The sequence below is a fragment of the Varroa jacobsoni genome, unplaced genomic scaffold (genome assembly GCF_002532875.2).
Source record: "Varroa jacobsoni isolate VJ856 unplaced genomic scaffold, vjacob_1.0 contig00491, whole genome shotgun sequence".
Lineage (NCBI taxonomy): Eukaryota > Metazoa > Arthropoda > Arachnida > Mesostigmata > Varroidae > Varroa > Varroa jacobsoni.
Window position 1 is genome coordinate 127,477 of NW_019214475.1, and position 21,118 is coordinate 148,594.

Here is a 21,118-nt window from a genome sequence, read left to right on the forward strand (position 1 = left end):
TAAAGTGCGCAAAATTTATGGTTGATTAGGATAACTTTTTAGCTCTGAATAATCAGTGATACTTTTTAGTCTTATGAAAGCTCATTTGTCAGTTTAACATAACGATTAAAGTTAGTTACCTGCAAGGTTGACGCAATACTTCGTACAGTAAACTCAAGTCTTTCGTTAAGCGTGTGCGTTTAGTGGTTATTCTACGAAGGCCGAAACAGAGCCGCTGGCAACAAAATATGGAGATGAAATTTCGAGAACGTTTGGAAGGCTTTCTGCTTCCGACGTACGCCAACGCGAAAGGCACCTATCCAACCCCGTTTGAAACGTTCAGGGTAAACAATTTGGAAAATGAACGATTCAGCAATCGATAGGCATTGAATTTTTTAAAGAGCGTCACTCACATAATTAACATTGGCAAATTTCTGTTGTATGCTTTTATTCAGTGCGTGACCTCATGAGATCATCAAATGCGTAAACGGCCTTTATGAACCATGTGGTCCAACACGTCTCTGTCCGTGTGATGGCGAAAACAGCAGGGGCGGGTATTTAGATCCAAAATGTCTCCGGTCCTAATCGGGTCGGGCACACGCAAAGTGACGCGGTCCCGTGCTTGCGAATCTATTGTATATTACTTTTATACTTTAAGCCTGTCTTCGAATCGGTTTGCGTGTGAAATATCACGGTCTTTCACAAAATCGTGCTGCCATTAGAACGCATGTCTCGGAAAACACATTACGGAGAAGCTAGGATTGGTGTAACAAACTAACGAGGCCGCACGCCTCGTTACTATGGGTAACAGCAATTTAAATGCATGTTTAGCTCCTATAAATATTCAAAGGCTCTGTTTTTAAGAACAACTCATTTAAAACGCATTAAACACTATATTTAGGACCAGCGTTAGCCTAGTGGGCCCATTTATTTAAAAGGTAAGAAATATATTTAGGTGGAATTATTAGCACAAGTCTCAAAGCGCAGAGCCATTGTACACTTCTCTTTATACGAAACAAGCACGAAACTAGGGCGTAGCTTTGAAAGTCCAATTCAACCCAGTTCAACACTTACAGCAGATCAGCATACGCTTATTGATAGCTAAGCACGAGCATTTAGACCTTGGATGGGTGACGTGAAATTGTACGAAGACACACTGGAATAACGTCTACGTTCGTATCTCGTAGGCACTCACAAATCATTTTTCGACAATATACCTTATTAAAACCCGCTTTTACGTCTCTTACGCGTCAAGTAGTCGAAATTAGATGGGTCAATTCGAGTGAGACATTTCGAAAAAGCGTGCTTACTCGTTAAGAGATAGATGACCATTCAAGCGCGACGACGCGAGCCGGCGTCGTACGGCCTGTGCAATGTATCTCACAATTGTGTTTCTATTATTATGAATTTGTCAATAGAGTATAAGGACAAGACAAAAAGGCCCCGCTATGAGAGATGAAAATGTAAAATCAAGCCGACGTCGGTCTCCTGCGGTTGTTTCCCTAAACTGTTGGAGTCAATTAACGATCTATCGCATTCGTTTCGAATTCTGTCTCGACTGCGTTTTTACGTTTCTGCTCGTTTGTGTATAATGTTGAACTTACATAGTGCATAAAGGTCTCGTCATGAATTTCACGCTTCCGTTCAGAGCCAGGTGAGCCCTATAGAAGCCGGTTAGTGATGACGGGCTAGCTACATGGTCCTCGACAAACCGATACGCCGAAAAAAATGCTAGAAAAATGAACTTATTGCAGGTCCACACAGTCTACACAATAGTGAGCATAGCATCGCCCCGGGTGTTCAGGACTATAGCATGTAGTCGAAACAAAACAAATAAATCAATCTACCGATGCTCGAAAGGTATCCACAGAACAGGACTAAATCCACAAGAAAGGTCCGTTTTTATTTGAATAGACTACCAGACAATCGCTGCGCTTATTGCCGTCCGCGTAAGTGTAGCTATATACCGGAAACGTAAGTTTTCATTCTTCGCTTTGTTAAACCTGTCGAGGGCAAACAGACGATACGTTAACGCTAGATCTATCTATCCAGTTTATTTGCAACGCTCCAAATGACAGATTTTTTCTAACACGAATAGTGCAAACAATACACGTTTATTTATAGTGCAATGCTCCATTGACATTGTTGGCTGTGGGCGAAACGACTTGAAAACCTAATATCCTCTCTATATCCTGTTCATTGAAAGGAAATAGTAAGGTTTTCCTGTAGTAGGCATATGCAGATAGGCATACTTGTATAAAATGCTGATTAAGGCGAACGGGCCTGGAAGAAGTGTTACCGTGTTGATCGCTAACGTACGTACTTAGCATTAATGACACACTCGGATGATTGTAAACCAAATATTTTTACGTTGTGATGGTTGTTTTTTTCCGAACAAATCCATAGAGAGTTATGAGCGAATGTTATGTATTACGATTTTTCATTGTAAAAACAGTTCGCCGAAACGTTGTACTGGGAATGGTTCCTTCCATACGTCATTACACTTATAGTGCGTATAGCATATAGCATATAATTACGATGACTTTTAGGAAAATATCCTAGGTGCAGTATCCTTACTCGTTTTACACGATGCCGATCTGGTCTGTCCTTTTGGCGTTTGTGCACCTCCATTGATTTGTCGCATGACATTTACGGACAGACAAAAAAAGGACACTGAAGCACGTTTCGGTGGCGGGCTTTGGCCTTTTGCAAATAATGAAGCTCTATTTCAGCATCGCCCCCCGCGTCTAATTCCAAATTTCGTTGAGAGATGCTAAGTGAAAAACGAAACTCGACCAATTCCCCAGAAAAAAAAAGATATTTTTTTTTTTCTAAAAATAAGAAGGCTAAAAATACCTGAGATTCAGTGGCATGTATCATGCTTCCGTACCACGCTGCTGTAATGTGGCTCGTGCCAAAACTCTACTGCCGTAATAATAGATCGATCAGTTAACGCTCCAGCCGTAGAGGTTGGGACTGTAATAGGTGATTAGATTTTATTAATAAGTACATGTGCATTTACCATAACATTTGAGAGCGAAAAAAAAAAAAAACAGGAACATATCCATATTTATAACGGAATCAACAATTTAATTGAATGGTAGGCTTTCTCGCCGACTAACGATAAGCCTAAACCCAACTACCTAGAGTTTGGCATGTGAACTTTTGTGTGGGTAAACCATAAACATCATCCCAATTATATCCGAACGGCTAAAAGGTGCCACATTAGCATGTTCACGGTAAACAGTACAGATATTCTATAAACCACAGTAAAGGGATAATAAAATAAAACCGGAAGGGTGGTACACACTCAGAAACTGCGTGACTGCAAAGCTGATCGTCCGCGTTTCGTGTTTAAAGAGAGCCCAGCGTCGGAAGTTGTAATACATCCCAAATCAGGAGTTTGTCGTACGTGCGGCGAAGTGAGCGTGTGCGCGTTTCTTGTTGCTTCTGTAAAGACAGGACGCCGTGGCAGCTAGGCCGTAGATTGAAAAAGGCTTGGAAATAACTGTCAAGCGACACAGACAGTTTCCAATCACACAGTACTAATTAATAATGATCGTGTCTAGTCCTATACACGATAAAAATCCTGCAATATGTATGATTTTTAGACATAAACGTCTATTAAGATACGATTATGAATATAAATACAGATCGCCAGAATTGTACGAAGTTGCAATTTATAAGTAATGCGTTTACTCATTAACAGATGACTACATCGACGACTACATCAATTTAGAAAATTCAACACTTCGTAAACATACGTGGTATAATAATAAATCGTAATCACCATTATTTCAATTAATATGGAGTTATAATACAATTGGCTTCGTACAACCATTTCTTCTTCTTCTGCTGTGTCGAAAGTATAGCTGTTTTTTCCGCTTAGTCGCCCCGCTGCTGCCCGTCTGTACTTATTTACATGACGATAAGCGATTCGATAGGTGCGGACGAGGAACTCGTTTAAAATGTTTGTAAAACGTATCATGACTATGAAAGACTGCTGTACCCCGACCCTTCAAACGATTTAAACATTGATTATTTTTGAGATATCAGAGTAAGTGCACGGCCAACTGCGTCGCGTCACATGATGTTGGACGTTTCTGGTTAGCGTCTGACACTGGTTTGTCAAACAGTGCTATTTTATTAAGCTGTCAAAAAGATGTTGTGGGGTGCCTCGTACAAACTAACGTCTTCACCATGGCATCACTCGGGCAAGCCATGAACAATAGAGGACTTCAAGAGAATGTAACTTACCATAACGTGCAAAGCATTAGGTAAACAATATACACGTGCACAAGAACTAAACACCTCACGCCAGCATTTGTATGAGTGTGTTTGTTTCCTTAATCTATACGACAAATAGCGACAATTTAAGACCAGAATAGACAGGAAATTGTGATCTCAGTTATAGGTCTGAGTGAGCCGCGCCGTCGTATAGTACAGTAAGAAAAAGTAAGTTGATATTTACGAAATTGGTAAGCATACATAAGTATCTAGCAGCACTATCGAGTGATTTAACCCTACTTTAATACATGTCAAAGCTGCAGACACATCTGTGGATATCTCCTACAGTGACCCTAGGCGTTCATGCAAACTATACATTCAAACCAAATGCTATCGAAATCGCGATATTGTACTTAAAGCCAACAAATATACGGTTTTGTTCGAATAAAGAATAAATCTCAGTGAAAGATATTGTATCTAATAGTTTCAATATATTATGAAATTTAGTTTAGTAGAAAAAAATCAATGTCGCCTATATGTATCCTAGCTGTCTCTCATTGGATATAACAAAGAACATAACGGTGACGTAGGTTTAGAAATAACCTGTCCGAAGATATTGGAAAAGTGGCTTTTTCGCCGTTCATATTTACCTGACAACGATTTGTTATGAAGTTAGTTTAGTAAGAACGGTACTGTCTAGCAGTACGCCGCAGACGCTATTTATTTTAGTATGTGCACACACGTGCATGAACCTCAAAAGCTCCAAAGGTGTGTCGTCTAGGAAGTGGCCCTTCAATGTAAGTTCTATTGTAGAACAACTAAGGCAAACCTTATTTTTAGGTAAGAAACCAAGTAAGGAGGATTTTATAACCTGTAAGATTTATTAGACCCTGAGACTGTGATGGATTTCATTGTTTCGTCTGGCCATCAGAATAAGCTGGTAGCCTACATTGCTACAATTTAAACTACCGTTGGCAATTGCTTCTTCCGAAGTATTCCAATGGCGAGTACCCGTACACAAAGGTCTTTCAAAGAGAAGGAAATCTGATGGTAAAGTAGGTGGCCTTGGGTTGCTGTCAAACCATTGATCCATTGAATTTAGAAGCTTCCAACGCCCACGAAAAAAGCTTTGAACGTGAGTATGTCCAGTAATCGGAAAGGAATACTTTCAAAGCCCGAATGCGAATTTGCTGAAAAGTTTGCCGTATCCGAAAACGTATTATAACTTGCTGTGATCATACTTTACTTATTTTTATCAAAACGAATCTTGTTGTTTGTTTCGAAACCTTACCTCGCAACGTGTCCTCCCGTTCCTGCTTGTCTAGCCCAGAGCACTCAGTTCAGTCTATTGTAAGTAGCTAGACAAACCAAATATTAATGTCTCCGATAGAACCGCTATTGAACAGAAGCAACGCAATATTTATCTAGTCGATGTAAACTAAAAGGAAACGTTTCAAAAACTGGAACTTAGTTTTGTATTCTAACTTCTAAATACGAACATTGTATGCTGCATAGACGCTACTTAGCTTAATGACCATTCAAAATGGAGGCAGATCGGTTAGATCTTGTAACACCCTTTACTGTAGAGAGAGACAGAGAAATAGATCGAATACATGAATAAGGGCTACACGATAAACCTATTGATTTTATCAACAAATGTGAGGAATATTAGCTATAAGATATCCGAAGGTTTATAGTAAAATATACTATTAATTATTTTTATTTGTAAGCAATGCTTCGACTCCGTTGAAGTTGTAGTTCGCCGAAGTTACCAGTTTTATGTACGTGTTTATAATGATTAGTTTTCAAGAGATTTAATACTTGCTATAATTTAGTTGTAGCGTCGAAGACATACATGGCTGGTGTATTTCAACGACTATCAATAGATTTGGGAGAGCCCGTTTGTTTTAAGCCTTTCAAAAGGAGGACAAATCATGTGAACTTAGTTTGAAAAAATTATTTTATAGACTGCTTATGTACTACTGGCTTTCAGATTTGTTCCAGATGTAAGAGCACGAAGAGCCTCAAACAGACAGGTTACTGGAAAGTTATAGCCAGTAACCTGTAAAGCTATCAAGTCGTAGACTTCGTATGTGTCAAAAAATCGAAGTGTCACTTACATTCTAGGTAATTTTAAAGAAAAAACAATTACATTTTAACAATGACATTCACGCAAGACCAAGAAGATTGTCATGGGCAGAACGCCCAGGTTGTAAAAAACTAAACGGTTGTAAAAAAATTGTAGCCCTAGCAAGGGTTACAGTGTGTGCGCTCACGCTGTGATTGAAGCTCAGGATTTATTGAATTATGGTTCTTCTGAATTTACTGCTGCCAAGTACCTGACTATTGCCTATTATTTACCATTATTTATTTATTATTATTTACTATTGTCTGACCTTGTTGAAACACGCAATCGAGCGAACATTAGTGAGAATAGTGAATTTTGTTCACTCATACATTATTATTATCGTGATGAAAATTTTCCAATCAGACGATTTGGACGATGAGGTCACATAGAATACCTAGACCTCTATATTTCGTCCGGTATCGCTGTTAGGTTGCATGAAACAAAGTGTGTCTATGCCCGGATTCGAACCTGGGCCATGGCCTAACCTAACCTTTGATCAAAGCCAACATGTTATCAGCTTAGCTGTCGCGGGGACCGGTTTCGCAGACCAGGCGCCACTGGGTTTTTCTCTTGGGGGGTTATCTAAAACATAGCCTATGCCAAGAAAAGAAGAACGCCAAAAGATCCAATAGCCGTAGTTGAGCAAGAATAAGCCACAGCACAATACAGGAAACGTTCAATGGATCAATGACCCACACTTATCAGTGATGTATTGGCCGTAACGGTAATAATTTAAACATCTGTAATCGGAGAAAAAAATTATATATTTTATATAAATCTTTGGCAATTTAATTTACGAAAAATTGGATGAAGTGCTACAATATATTTAAGTGAAACGGTCTCATGAAGCCAACGCGTTTTATAGCTTTTTCAAGCGTTCTCCTCAAGTGGTCTATCCGCTCCCAAACAATTTCCAAACAAATATAGGTCAATCTTTTGGCTGTTTAATATTACGAAATTATTTATATGAAGATGTATTGGTTGTCTTTTTTCCTAAAGCAAACATAAAAGTTGCTGCTATGTTCGATATAGAGGTTTCTTCTCACGTCACGTTCCACACGCCTTGAGCTTTATTTCTATATATAAAACTATATAAGCTTTTGGCTAAACAACAAACATTGCTTAACAAAGGATTTCCCAGTCAGTGTTTCTAAAAGATTAAGTCTGTTTATAACACTTGCATATGACTATATGCAATGTAGGGCGCTTGTCACCATGGCATGCCAAATGTGTACGCTATAACATAATCAAGAGTATGTATTAGTTATTTTTCGTTTGTTTTCTAGGCCCATAAACTAGTCGCTTCCAAGCGAGCCTACCTCACCTCCAGTCAGCACTCGGACGGTGTTCCAAAGGCTATTTCTGGATGCTTCGTATAGGACAATCGAAAGAACGAAAACAATATTCGATGATTGCTTCACGCATTATGCCAATTTAGCGCGCCAGCTGTTATTTGTTTGCTGCCGCTGGCATTACCTTGCTTCGGGGTACGGAGTGCTACTTGGTCAGCCATTTAACCCATTTTACCTTATAGAAGCTTAATTATCATTATCGAAATAATACGTTAACGAAGACCGAGTAAAGATTTTTTGACATTTGGAAAATCAACGAATAGAAACATTATATGCTAAGCAGATGCCCTTGAAGGAATAAGCCGATACAAGAAGTAATCGATAAGACGACACGCGAAGCAACGACGATTCAGTCTATACACGTACATACTGCCGGCTCTTTGTGCACTAGTTTTCAAAGACCAATCACAGACTTAATATCGCCTGGTGAGGATAGACTACACAAAGCAGCTTTTTCTATTAAATAGTTTCAACAGAAATCGTAACGACACGCGAACCTAAACGGCTACCTCCCTGTCTGAAGAGGCAAACGGGCGCTAGTTCATGTTTGGCTATGAAGTTCAGATACTTCCTTGCTATTAATACTGACTGAGCCGATAAGGCGATTTAATTCGATAGAGGTAAATGACTAGCTGACTGAGCTTTCATCAACCTAAAACAATTTTTTAATGTCTTTAATAATACATTTTGGTGGAAAATTGGGAAGAACAAGTTCACTGCTCAACTCCCGCGTCTTCGTAGCATATATATCACAACCTAATCAACCCAAAATGTAAATTGAGGCATTTTTTTGTGTATCGTATTCCGCAGGCTGCTGCTACTACTACTACCACCTCACGGTCCTAATTAAACATGATCATAAATTTGAGCCGATGTTTATAACTGAGTACATTGGAAGCTGTGGGTTTTTGAAAAAATACCTGATCAAAAAAATACGATCCTGTAACGTTTTCCAAACACCTATATTTTGCATTGCCAAATTTATTAAACTAATAAATATTTATTATTATTTCTAATACAGCCCGTCAAGGTAGCGAACATTGGGGCTGTAAATCGTCCCATATTATGCCGTACTACGTTTCTGCAAATGGGGCAAATGTATCTGTACGATTATAGAAGTTTGCCAAGCGAATGATAAACTCCGCAGAGTTAGGCCAATCGGCTCAGACTGTGCATGATTATGGTTTACCGGTAGACCTATTCAGCATAAATCATTGAGAGAATTCAGTGGGTAAAATCCACTTCTGTAGCCGTAACATATGGAGACTCATAGCTACAAACCACCTGACAATACATCGCAGCGAGCGATGCCATGCGGCAGGGCTGCAAGGTTGAGCGTTCCAGGCAATGATGGAACAGTGGCGAAATATAATGTCCCACTGGTAATGAGATGTAGGAAACGAAGATCAACAAATGAATCTTGCTCTAGTGTCAGGAGGATTGTCGTAGGCGATTCGAGATACTACGAAAAGGTTGGCGATTGAATACCAAATGGATTAGCCTGGGGCAACTTTCTAGTCGGAAGGGCCTTTTTTTGTATACACTAAGGTTGAATTTTTTCTAAATTTCTATTAACTTTGGTCATCTTAAAGTGCAAAGAAACATCATTGTCACCCCAATCTACAGAAAGTCAACTTTCAAGGTATCGGCCAAGCGAAGAAAGTAAACGTGTTTCCCATGTGTGCCTCTTCGACTCGAATCAATAGATATCTGAAGCTGCCGTTTCGATCATCAGCTTTAGACATCGGTAGCCTGATACTGTGAATTACTATCGGCTCTTTTAAAACACAATATAAATTATAATTAAGCTTAATAGGGGGAAGATATATTAGTAAGGGTCAAACAACTGACCTTAATGAACGTATACGTCTCGAAATGTATCAGTTGGCAAGTATAAGCATATAGCGATCTCTGAACGAACCCTTTACCTCTTTAATTAAACGTACATTACGGGCCGTATTGCGCTCGATAATCTACGCAGGCTTCTTTCAACATGACGCCGTTCTTTTCATTGTATGTCATGTAGCTGAGATCCGTATACGATACAAACATTTGGTAACGCCACAAACCACTAGTTTAGCCACAGATGAATTCAGAATAAGAAGAAAATTGTTTAGCCAAAAACCGGGAATCTTGCCCTGCTTCCATCTAACTTTGGTCCAGTGTCAATATCAGAGAACCTGTGCTTGTTTGTGAGATTGTATAAATGTTTTGATGGCAGCCGATTGATACTTTTGATCATACCTACGAAAGGCCCGTGAAGATATGCTTGTTTAGTTTTTTAAAAATTAGGTAGTCAGCAAAATATGGATAATATGTTTACACGTTATCGGACTCAACCATGTCTGCGACCAAGGGCCAGTGCTAGCGTCTAAGCTGCAGGATGGAGAAACTTTGCTGACCATTAAAAATAGGCTTAGCACAAAAGTAAGGTGAGGCAAAATATAATAAAATGTTTATGATGCAATCATATCGGGACAATTTTCCGCTTGATTAAGCCATCACATTTATAGGACATTGAAAGAGCTGTACGTACGTTAATTAAACTTCATCCTTATGTGATACAATCACATGTATTCGGAAGGTCGGTGCTTCGATAGCAAGACTTCGTTTAGATGACTTTCTTGTACGGTATATTACACATGATTCTCCTTAGACTGATCCTTCAGCTCAAAACAGACCTATACATGACGAGTATCTGCCTGCGAGTATTTCTCCAAAAACTAAGGGTATTAAAGGCAAGAATGCAGCACTACTTCTATTCATGTTTTAGCAAGCATTGAAATGATGCCTAACAAATAAAGTCCAACTCGAATGGTACACACGTATCAATAGTTTACGTTACAAAAAGAAGTAGGCAAGGTACTAGACTGACTTCATAATTAGTTGCAAACAGGTAATCCTAGTCAAGTTATTTGTTACGATTCGCTTCGAACTTGCTCCCTGGCAGAGCTTCGAAAAGCTACAAGGAATATATGGGTCCCAAGGAATATATGGGTCCAACGCATAGCTGATCGTTTTACGCGATTCGGACAACGGCCAGAACTAGATTCTATCGGAGAAATATGCCTCCAACGGCGATTGTAGAACAAAACGTGCGCTGAGAAAACCCTTTGTCGTTAGCTGGAGAGACAGCTAAGTACATACTGAGATATTTACACAACATAAACATTACACGGCGCACTCATAACGATTTTCGTTAGAGCTCAATGGCCGATTGGAATTTTTTTTTGCTGGTCTCGTGATCAGTACGTGTTTAAGTATAGCTGTTGGTTAACTCTTGAGAGACCCAAGAAGCCTTCCGGCGATGCTCTGCACTAAAATGAGAAGCTGAGAAAAGCAGAAGCACCGCGTTCTGTTCGAACAGGTAAGTAATAATAGCCTCGATAAACGGGTCCGCTAAATTGATTCACTAATGACAGTAACAGCGAACGGCCCCTACGAGAGGAGTCCATCCAACACCGAATCAGCCTTATATAGTGAACCCGTCAGAGGGTTTCTACAAACACAGACTATCCACCCTCGGTACTAGGTTCAAACTACCTATCAGAAATAATTGTAATACCAAATAAACGTAGATATTCAGTGAAAATAGTTAGGAATTTACCGAATCGCTGAAAAGCAATAGACCAACTATTCCCTTTGCAATAATAACAATTACGCGTTTCTATCGTGTCGATATATTGATAACTTTCATTTATTCGAATGCGAAACTTCTACCCGTTACGTTACGTGCTAGTCACATTCTGTCCAAAGCCACTTATCACAACGCTTTTCTAAGCCTTGAGAGCAAAGTAGGTCAGCCATTTGCTTAATCTTAAATAGGAACTTCTGCACTTATTTTCGTCACGTTCATTCGACTAAATCTTGTAAGTTACTTGTCATTTCGCATACATGTATGTATATACAAAATTAGCAATAAGCAATGTTAAAGAGTGTTTGTAGAGTTTGATCGGCACCAGCATACCAACGTGGTGAATAGTCGAAGAGGTGGGAAGATGCACAGAGTCGTTTCTATAAACGGTAATCCTAGTCGAGACCACACAACTCGGTACTCCGTCGATAGTGTTATTAGTTGTAGTTGTATTTGCAGTAATGGAAGCGGCCGCGAGTATTGGACGAGCAGCGTTAGTAGAAACAACACCAACCACGGTGGAGTTACCAGACCCAAGTGCAACAGCGGTCGTTGCCGTGTCGGAGCGGCTGGGAATGTTACCTGAACCGGCAGCTTTTACAGCAGCAGATTCGCCCACGGCCGTCATCGACTCGATAGGCTTCGACTTTCTAACGCGTCTATGCTTAGATCTTCTTCTAGCAGCTGCAGCGGCAGAAGGCAAATCACGCGGACTCTCAACACGACGAAGACTAGTTTTCTTGATGCTGTAGCTCTCACCGGCGCTGCCGTTGCTGTCACAAGTGAAGTGAAGATTTTCGATACCTGGGCCAAGTTTACCGGAGTAATACCAGCTACTACTGGCAGCACCTCGTTTGGTGCGTCCGCCTCGGCCCACTCAGACCACATCACTACAAACGAGGACCGCATCACCTGCTAAACGAACTAGAGACGAATCACTGAGACGATTCATGCACTCGATGAAATAGAAAAATCACAAGATATACTGATAGAGCCTCTTCCACCGTCGTTGTCAGCGACGGCATATCATCACCCGGCGTGGACCGCACAGCGGTGCGCACCTATTTACTTGCTTACACCCGCACTAGCAGTAGCAATAAGCCTGGTTATGATAGAAGAAATGGCAGGCACTATCATCACTCGACCTAACGTGGCAGCACGAACGCCTCTTGGACGTTGGAACGACGAAGGCAAAAAAATCCGATGAGAAAGATTTGCATCAGCAAAAACTACGGAAAGAAAATTATTCCTTAGCCAGCCAATCTTGAATGTACAGGTGCGCGGCCACCATGTCAATCTGCAGCAACAGCGACGGCAGCAGCAGTAGCCGCAGATCGCAGCATGCAATAATGGTCATTTGCCAGTCGCTAGTACCACAGCTTTCGGAAACAGTCGATCGATTGATCCTCATAGTTTACAGTAGAGGACCGCTCCTTTCCGTCGATGGAGTTGCTTATTATCACGCACGGTAACGACCCAGCGATATCACACAATGAATCCCAATTGCCTCCCACTAAGACACCGGCATGCCCTGTGATAATTACTCGCGACGCCGGTAGCATCCAGTAGAATGCGATTATGCGTTGACATGAAACTCGCACCGCGATTCACATAAGTTCCTTGGCGTGTAGGCGGCCGAGACACTCGTTTAGAAGCCAGACGTCTATATGTACAGAGACCCACAGACAGTAACACACCAGGGACCAGCTGACGGAGCGTAGACACACACACAAAGAGATACACTGAAGCACTCGTATGACGACGGTATTCGTTTTCTGCTCCTTTTTTTCATCGGTGTTGCTATCAGGAAAGGCTAACCCAGATGCGCCAGAGTTCCAACGTGTGCCTACAGATCCCGGCTAGTTACTGGGGTGAACGACAGGGGCATGGCCGACACTCTGCGGTTAGTAAAGGTCCACAATGGGTTCCGGCTATCGTTCAATTGGTAATAGGGCATCGTTTTTGCGCACGTCCGATAGTACAAGTCGACATGGGGGGCGCACGCCAATTTGCTACTGTTTTTCTTACCAGAAAGCCTGGTTCGCTATAATGAAATAGACAAAGAGAACAAAAAGAGAGAAGGACAGAAGACAAACACCAACCATTAACACTTCAACTAAGCTTCACGTTTTAGGCCAGCAACTGAGCAATCCTACGATCGACACGGTAGGGCAAAATTCCGCAAGGCTTACTGACATGCGATGTTAAACAGTATATTTTTTTTACCAGGGTTTATTAGGACCCCGTACGTTCGCAGGCTCAGTTCTGGCAATACGCAGGCACAAGTAAACTGCTGCAGACTGAGCTACGGCCAACGTCGTGCTCGAGGTAGCTGCGAGGGCTAAAGATATCCACCTGCAGCCGAAACTATAACCGATTGCTATGCTTAGCTACGGTCCGCCACCATCGTCGTCCACCTATAACCACCAGCAGCAACCCAGTCTACCCGATGAATCAGCCAAACAGGCCGTTGATGGGAAGCATGCTGTGGTTGTGGAAGCAGGACCGGCACCAGACACGATTACCGTTGCTCTCGTTCATTTTGCATTGTCCCGAGGAGACAACAGCTACTAATCTGGGAACGAGCGGAATTTTTGCTCTATCTAATCTGTCTAGCTAGGCTGGTCTGACTAAAAGGCTGGACAAACAAGATACGAACACTCGGCTCAGCAAGACTCACTCGATCGTGATTGTGGTGGTAAGCGGCCCGCGGTCAGTAGAGGTACCATCACTAGGGTTAACTGCACTGCTAGTGCCGTTGTTCAACGATCGGCTTTCGCGGCTCAGCAAAAAGTAGACAGACCGGAGATCGGCCTAGAACCGCAAAGTAGTGGCAAGCGACAGACGGCTAGTAGTGAGCAGTAAGGCTATAGGCCAGCTGGAAGTTAGATAACGCGCGCCATAAGCCCATTGAATTGAACTAAAGCCAACGGGCTCGCCACAACAGTTGGGAGAAGTCGGTGACTGCGAGGAGGGGTTGGCCTGGTAGTAGGGTCTTGCCAGCGAGGCCCTGCTGACGGGTTCCCGAGAAACCGACCTCGTGGATGACCGGTGTTAAACCATCGGCTGTTGTGATGCGGAGAACCGAACAAGCACATGAGAACTATATTGACTTTTATTGAATCCTATCAAAATTTTCGATTAGGCCGTCACTATTTTGAGAGAGAAGCTTCAGCTATGCGGTATCGCGTATTGCTAGGTCCTAGTAGCTTAGTAATACTGAAAAACCTTAGCCCCTAGGTTAGACATAGTGTTATTAGACTATGTTATTCACGAACTGTGATCCAACAGCGTAATCATAACTCCTTGTAGCCGTTTTCGTCTTGCCAGTTCGTACAACATGAACCGATGCACTAATAGATCGACTGCTGTATATAATGAATACATATGTATAGTATTATGTACATGAGTGAGCACATAGTCAAACTCGATAGACGTGAGCTTCATCTTGCCGCATCGTTAGTAGTTGTTTGCGCGACTGTGAAGTAAACCATAAAGCGGTTTGGTCACTTGTATCAGGCTCTTAGTTCACCCCCTAGCCATTTATCCCCGATGTCCCGCATGTGATATGAGGTGTATGTCAATGTAACCGGGACGGGGAGCTGATCCTCCCTTTTCAGAGGAACAAGGCACACATGGCACCAGATGTGACCGTCTAAACATAGCTTATGAGATATCCCTTAACCCCTTGGTGACAGGCGGACGTCTTAGTATTCTACTCCTACGAGTCTAAAAGAACTACCCCCACTATCATACAGCACAGTCGAAGTTCGAACGATCCCTCTCTGTACACTTAGTTGCAGCTGAGCGCCTTTACCCCCCCCCCCCCCCCCCCGCGTGCCCTCCGCCCCTTCGATGTTGTTCTAACTGTGCAGCCAACAAGATCTTGTACGCAAGATGAGAGATTCTTTTATCGAGCCCTCTTGTGTTCTTTATCGCGGTATTTCCGGCATCTACGCCGACGAGCGTCTGAGGCGTCTCTGCCAGCATCCCTGTTAGCAGCAATAAAGACCTTTGCTTGATCAAAGGAAAAAATTCAAAAACTACCAGCACTACTAGACCAACGTGTCTGACTGCCTAGATCTTCTAGCACAAACAGTGGTTGGTATCTTAGCCGGCTTTACTAGCTGAAAAAGTTTAACGTTCAATTACCAGCCTGGTGCAGCTGAGCCCCGTGGAGGTAGTTGGACTCTGCGACCCTTTCGTCGGCTAATGCTGAGCTATATCGATAGTTTTGCTGGCAATCACAACGAGGGCATTGGCGGTGCAGTCATGGTCAGAGCAAGCAACAATAGCAGCCAATACGCTGCTACTCCCGACCAACTTAGTCAACACAACAGTGATTGCTGTTTGCTTTCAGCCATTGGCTATGTTAGACGTGTTGTCTTAACTTTGTCTTGTAGCGCTTTCAAGTAAGAGATCAGGAGCAGGCTTAATGGTACAAACACAGCTAGTAGAGAAGCTGCGGCCGATGGTAGCGCAGATAAGTTCCTGAACCCTTTCTCTTTAGGTAGTTTATGCTCGCGCTTGCTCTCGTCGCTGAACTGCCTCACTCACTGGCTGCCATTACCACTTCTTTTGCTGCTGATGCTGTTACAGCCGACAGCTATTCCGCGCACGTGTGTTCAAACAGGAACTTTGGTGAACACCGCTCTAGCTGTAACTGCTACTAATACGGCACTAACAAATATGGCGGATCTCTCCCGTAGTTCCGCTACTGGCGTTGCCGCCATCGTCGGCATCACTTCTACTTTTTGGTGTAAAGCTTCTCTTCTCCTTCTCTTGTTGTCCTCTCTTTTTTCATTTCACCCGACTATCGGCCTCTCTCGGTTTAACGCTACCATTCATTCATCGGAACGCTCTATCGCCCACAAGAAAAAGACGAAGACCTTACTGTGGTCGCCACCGTTGACGATGCTGTATTCCATATTGTCGACGGCAGGACGGCGGTCCTGTCGTTATCGCACTGAACCGGCTTACTCCTAATTCGTTTTTCAACTCTGAATGGGTTCAGCGACTACGCCCACTGAGTCTTTCGACAGGTCGCATCTCTTCTTCTATTTGATGTACAGATATTGTATGGCCTAAGCATCGGCCATGCCTGCACGTTCTTATGCTCTTGCCATAAAACCATCGTTCCGCTGATATGCAGCGGTCGTTCCTCTTGATGGACTGCTCTGTCGCTTGGGGCATGAGTTTTTGTTTGCAGAAGAAAGATTAGGCCTATACGATTTAGTTAGAACTAAAATTCACGGTTTGCAAAGAGGAAGCTTGCATTCGGAACAAGAAAAGGCCCGCCGTTTAATCAGTAGGCTGAATCAAAGAATTCAGATCTTCCAGGTCAGCGATCGCTTTTAAACTGATCGAATGTATTCAATTTTCATTGGTGTCAGGAGATGTGTTATGATATACGGTAGCTAATTCTATAGTTTGTTACACTATTGGTAGGTAACGAGTCTGATAAATTGACTACCTCTAGAATTCTGTGAAGAATACTCAATGGCGTGCAAAGAAGATAATTCAAAACGAAAGCTTATTTTAGAATTTCGCTAGCCCCATCAGAGTTTTAGGTTACACTGAATAAAACAGTACGGTCCTAGCTTTAGGCAAAACACCACTTTTTCGACCTCTACTATTTTTTTAAGCAGCCTCATTTTAGAACCGCGAATTCGAGACGCTAAATTATTCATTGTTTGATTTTTTACTATGTCCTATTGCGTGCGAATGGAAAAAAACAGCGCGAACACAAGCCCCTATATGCAGGCGTCTCGCCTCTTCAATAGGTACAGTGTTAATTACGTAGTCAGGACGATCAACGGGAAGCGGTAAAGTGGATGGCCTGTTTGAAAAAATACTCTTTTTCACGTAACCTAATAACCCGCTCAAGAATAGATATAGAAATTTGTATATTTGTTATCTTATCAATTGACCTAAGCGTATTTTTTGCAGCTACCACTCGTCAATTGTGAGTGTACCTGAATTGAAGAAGAATATAGAAATGGGCTGAATAGTAGAAAGCGAATCTGCCAAATAATATAATAAATACTGAGGAAAGTTACAAGTTCGGTTAATAAAATATTTCATGTTAAGCAACTTACCTTTGAAATGATTCATGGTCGAGTCGAGATCTACACCTTGTACGGCTCTGCTGGTATATTAATCCGCATATTAATTTCTATTACTTGGAATGATATCAGTCTTCATAATAGTAAGTAATAGGTTTTAGCAGGTAACTTGATTGAACACTGCAGGCTTTCCGAAACAGCAGTGGTCTATTATCATTAATGTAAAATATCTGATAGTCTGGTTTGCCACGTAAGTTATTTTGCTCTGTTAATATCAGATGACGATCCACGAACAACTGTTGCTCGGAAGAACTGTTTGGAGCTAAAAGAAAAAAATATCGAACCTAAATTTAAGAAAAAAAGACGTACTGTTTGAGAACCGACAAATAGTTATTAATGTGCTCAAAGGACACGCAAATTACTAAAATGGCTTTTGCTTTTTTTCTTTTATCGGTGCTTACCCACTATACACTCAACCATTGCTATAACGCTCAGCTCTTGTCGAGAAACGACAATCATCGCGGAGCTAGCCAGCCAGCCAGCTAGCCAGCCAGCCACCCAGCCACCCAGCCAGCCAGCCAGCCAGCCAGCTACGACTGCTTTCGCATCGTTCCGAATCGCTCTGCACGGTCTCTGTCAGGTATATAAACCTAAGCAGCGTCCGTTGTCCTGGCAAATCTGGCATTACCCCAGGCCAACGCTGTCCTCATTTATACCTTGGCCTTCTCTCGATGCCTCTGATCTATATCCTCATTGGTATTCGGTAGCTTCGTTGAAATCGCTGATCTGCTACAGCGGGGATAGCAGAGGGAACCTAGCCAGCGATCAGTTGTTACGGGCCGATGGGCCACTGCGAAAGATAAACCGCAGGCCAGACTGTACCCACGGTTGTGAGTTGTGCTTCGATCGGCGAAGCGCGAAAAGGAAACAAACTCTCTTTTATGTCGACAATAGCAAGCAGGCCATGATTTTTTCTAAAATCTTTGTCGAGCTCTCTGTATGAGTATTTATAGTACCTTTTGTACGGTATGTAGTATCGTAGTGGACTCTGCGTAGGCAAATCCCGTTAGCCGGGTTGTCGAATTGGGGTATAGCCTGTCAGATCAACATAACGTGACTCATTAACGATGTCTGCAGAAAAAGCATTCTGACAATAAATGTTTTTTTGTCTGGCGTGGCCTGTCGTTCAGTTATGTGAGGCAACCATTATAAGCGTAAGACAGTTATATAAGACAGCTAAAGAGTAAAATCGGGATCTAATTCAGCCTTTGGCAAAGGTTTTTTGTCTTTTTCTACAGCTCATGCAGCCCATGTCATATTGTGCTCTGGCAGCGAGACCTTGTACACTTTCAATCAACCCCAAGTGGTCACAAGCCCAAAGTAGACGCATTTGTATTCATTGTTGCATAATATCTAGCTTTCTTCCCTTCTACCCAAAGAGGTTGTGGTCGATTTTGAAGAATAGAAAGGTTAGCTTAGCGAACCAGAAGATTTCTATAAAAATTTGCCATCGATCGCCAGTCGCAGATAAGCTTTACTTTTAGCGATCGTAGATAGAGCTTAGCGTGGATTGAACATTGACGAACCTCGGCTGTTTCTGGTTATCGTCCTTCGTAACGCACAATGGTTTCGGGTTCACCGTATTGACCTGTCGATGCAAGTCGAGCGTACACAGTATTGCCGTCGACGGAGCCTTATCAGGGCTAGCAGCTAAAGAACTGTACAAATAAAAGCTCAAAGAATGATCCCATCTACGGTAGGATATCGAGAGAAACAACCTTTCGGTCAGGAAATATTTCAAGTGCCCGATGAGGAGAACCTGGCCTGTAAACGGAAAAATGCTGGTAATATCATAATGGACAGTTAGACCGGTCAAGTTAATAAAAATTACTATCGAAAGAATCCTAGTATACGTATAGCAAATCAACATGACGAATTAGTAGACCTTTGAAAGCGTGAGAGAACGTATGGCTTCCTTCTATGTCATTAGACGGTGCCACGAGATGTTGCCTTAAATATATAATAATACTATATTTGCCACCGAACTGATTTTGTACCCGTTGTAGTGTCTAGCTTTTGCTAGGCAACGGCGATTACTGCGCATTTGCTAAAACTCCACAAAAATTTGTAACGTAAGATGAACAGTTATGCCAGATAGAGAAATTCAGACTTTAGTGCAGAGACCAACGCAAACGTTTTCTATTAGTTTAACAGTTTTGTTCAACATCTGGATTTGGGTTTAGGTTCAAAAAGCGAAAGAGAAGGGATGGAAAAGTTGTTCTCGTAATAACGTATGAAAAGTGAACGTGTAACAATAAACTTAGCGTAGGTCGATTATCTTTTTATTTTTATTATTATATATTTATCGAGTATTTGGTATACTTTAATGAAATTGAGTCAGAATATTCAATATTGATCAGTAACAGCCGTGTTTCGAGTAAACGGGCCACTAAAATACGATGTCTTTAAGACGGCAAAATGTTTCATCATTTGATCGCGTACGCTAAACTGAGCTGATCGAGGCAAGTATCGCAATAAGTCTAACTATCTATTGCTCCGTTGTGTTCGCAATTTGCCCGCACTGAGAATAAGACGTTGCTCACATATGGTCAATATGTTATAGCGATATAGGCAGGCCGCTGGATGCTGGGAAGCGCTTGCTGGCCGCAGCTATTTTATGGATAACTAAGTTTCTTTCAATCGCACACACAGTCTTTCCTGGTCTTGTGAGGCAATAATATGAGTATATTCAACATCTTTATAAGGTTCGAGTTATCCTAGGCTGGCCACAGCAGTGCTGGCACTGAGTCCTTCGTAAGGAGAAGGATAGCGTTGCTCTATACGCGCTACGGATCACTCTTCTGCCGTCAACGGAACCGTTGTCCAATGACTACGACGACTCCTCGAGGGGTGTAAGTTAGCCCAGGTACCGTCCGAAAGTGGCGAGCCAATAAGGCCCAGTCCGCTTCGCCGATGTGTGACATCGGACCAAATGTTATACATAAATATAGACCCATATGTGTAACCAGCTGGCAGATAGCTATGGACGGCTTTACCTGATTAGCTGCTGGTCCACCTATCTGAGCCCACCGATTCGCGTCCTTTACTACGGTCGCGCAGTTACAAGGCGTATTGCTTGTCGATCAATAGGCACAGCCTCCCAGTGAGGTGACTCCCGAGAGCCAGCCGCGACTAACCCTCTACCCTTGGACTCGTGTACCACTGCTTCCTGTTAACTCCTGCGTCCGATCTATCGTATGGCCACCCTGAAAAAAAGACCTAACCCGAAAGGAGAAAGAAGCCAAACCGCCGAGCAGAAACGAAGGTTAGGTTCAACTATCGAACAGTCTACACTGATCGACGTACCACTGTGGCCGTCTGTTCCTACATGTTAAAGCGTGTACAGGAAAATCGAGAAATAGGCAGGCCAACAGACACAACAGCGGCTGACTGAAGTAGGAAGCTTCTTCCTTTGCAAGTCCTAAATAAAACCTGCGCTGTATATTATAGGTACGTGGAAAAGCTCAATCAAAAGGATGTAGTAGATTGCTGTAACGAATATAACGGAAAAAGGTTACAAATTCGAACGTGGTCTAATTAGAGAACGCAGGACCGGTTTTTTTCAGCGTTACCAGATCGAGAATACGGGCTCAGAGTTTGCAAAACGGATTATGTGTCAATGATTCACCAGAATCGAGCAAACAAGCTCGATTTCATGTAACGGACTCTATAT

At 42.3% G+C, this 21,118-nt stretch overlaps 1 long non-coding RNA gene across 1 annotated transcript; it reads right to left on the reverse strand.

Annotated features, from left to right (window-relative positions):
• Window positions 1-11,350: 11,350 nt before the first annotated feature.
• LOC147752015 (uncharacterized) lies at window positions 11,351-14,226 on the reverse strand. Its single transcript, XR_015315262.1, has 2 exons — window positions 14,001-14,226; window positions 11,351-13,364 (listed from the first exon to the last, which is right to left on the reverse strand). It is a non-coding gene; the product is annotated as an uncharacterized LOC147752015 (long non-coding RNA).
• Window positions 14,227-21,118: the final 6,892 nt, after the last annotated feature.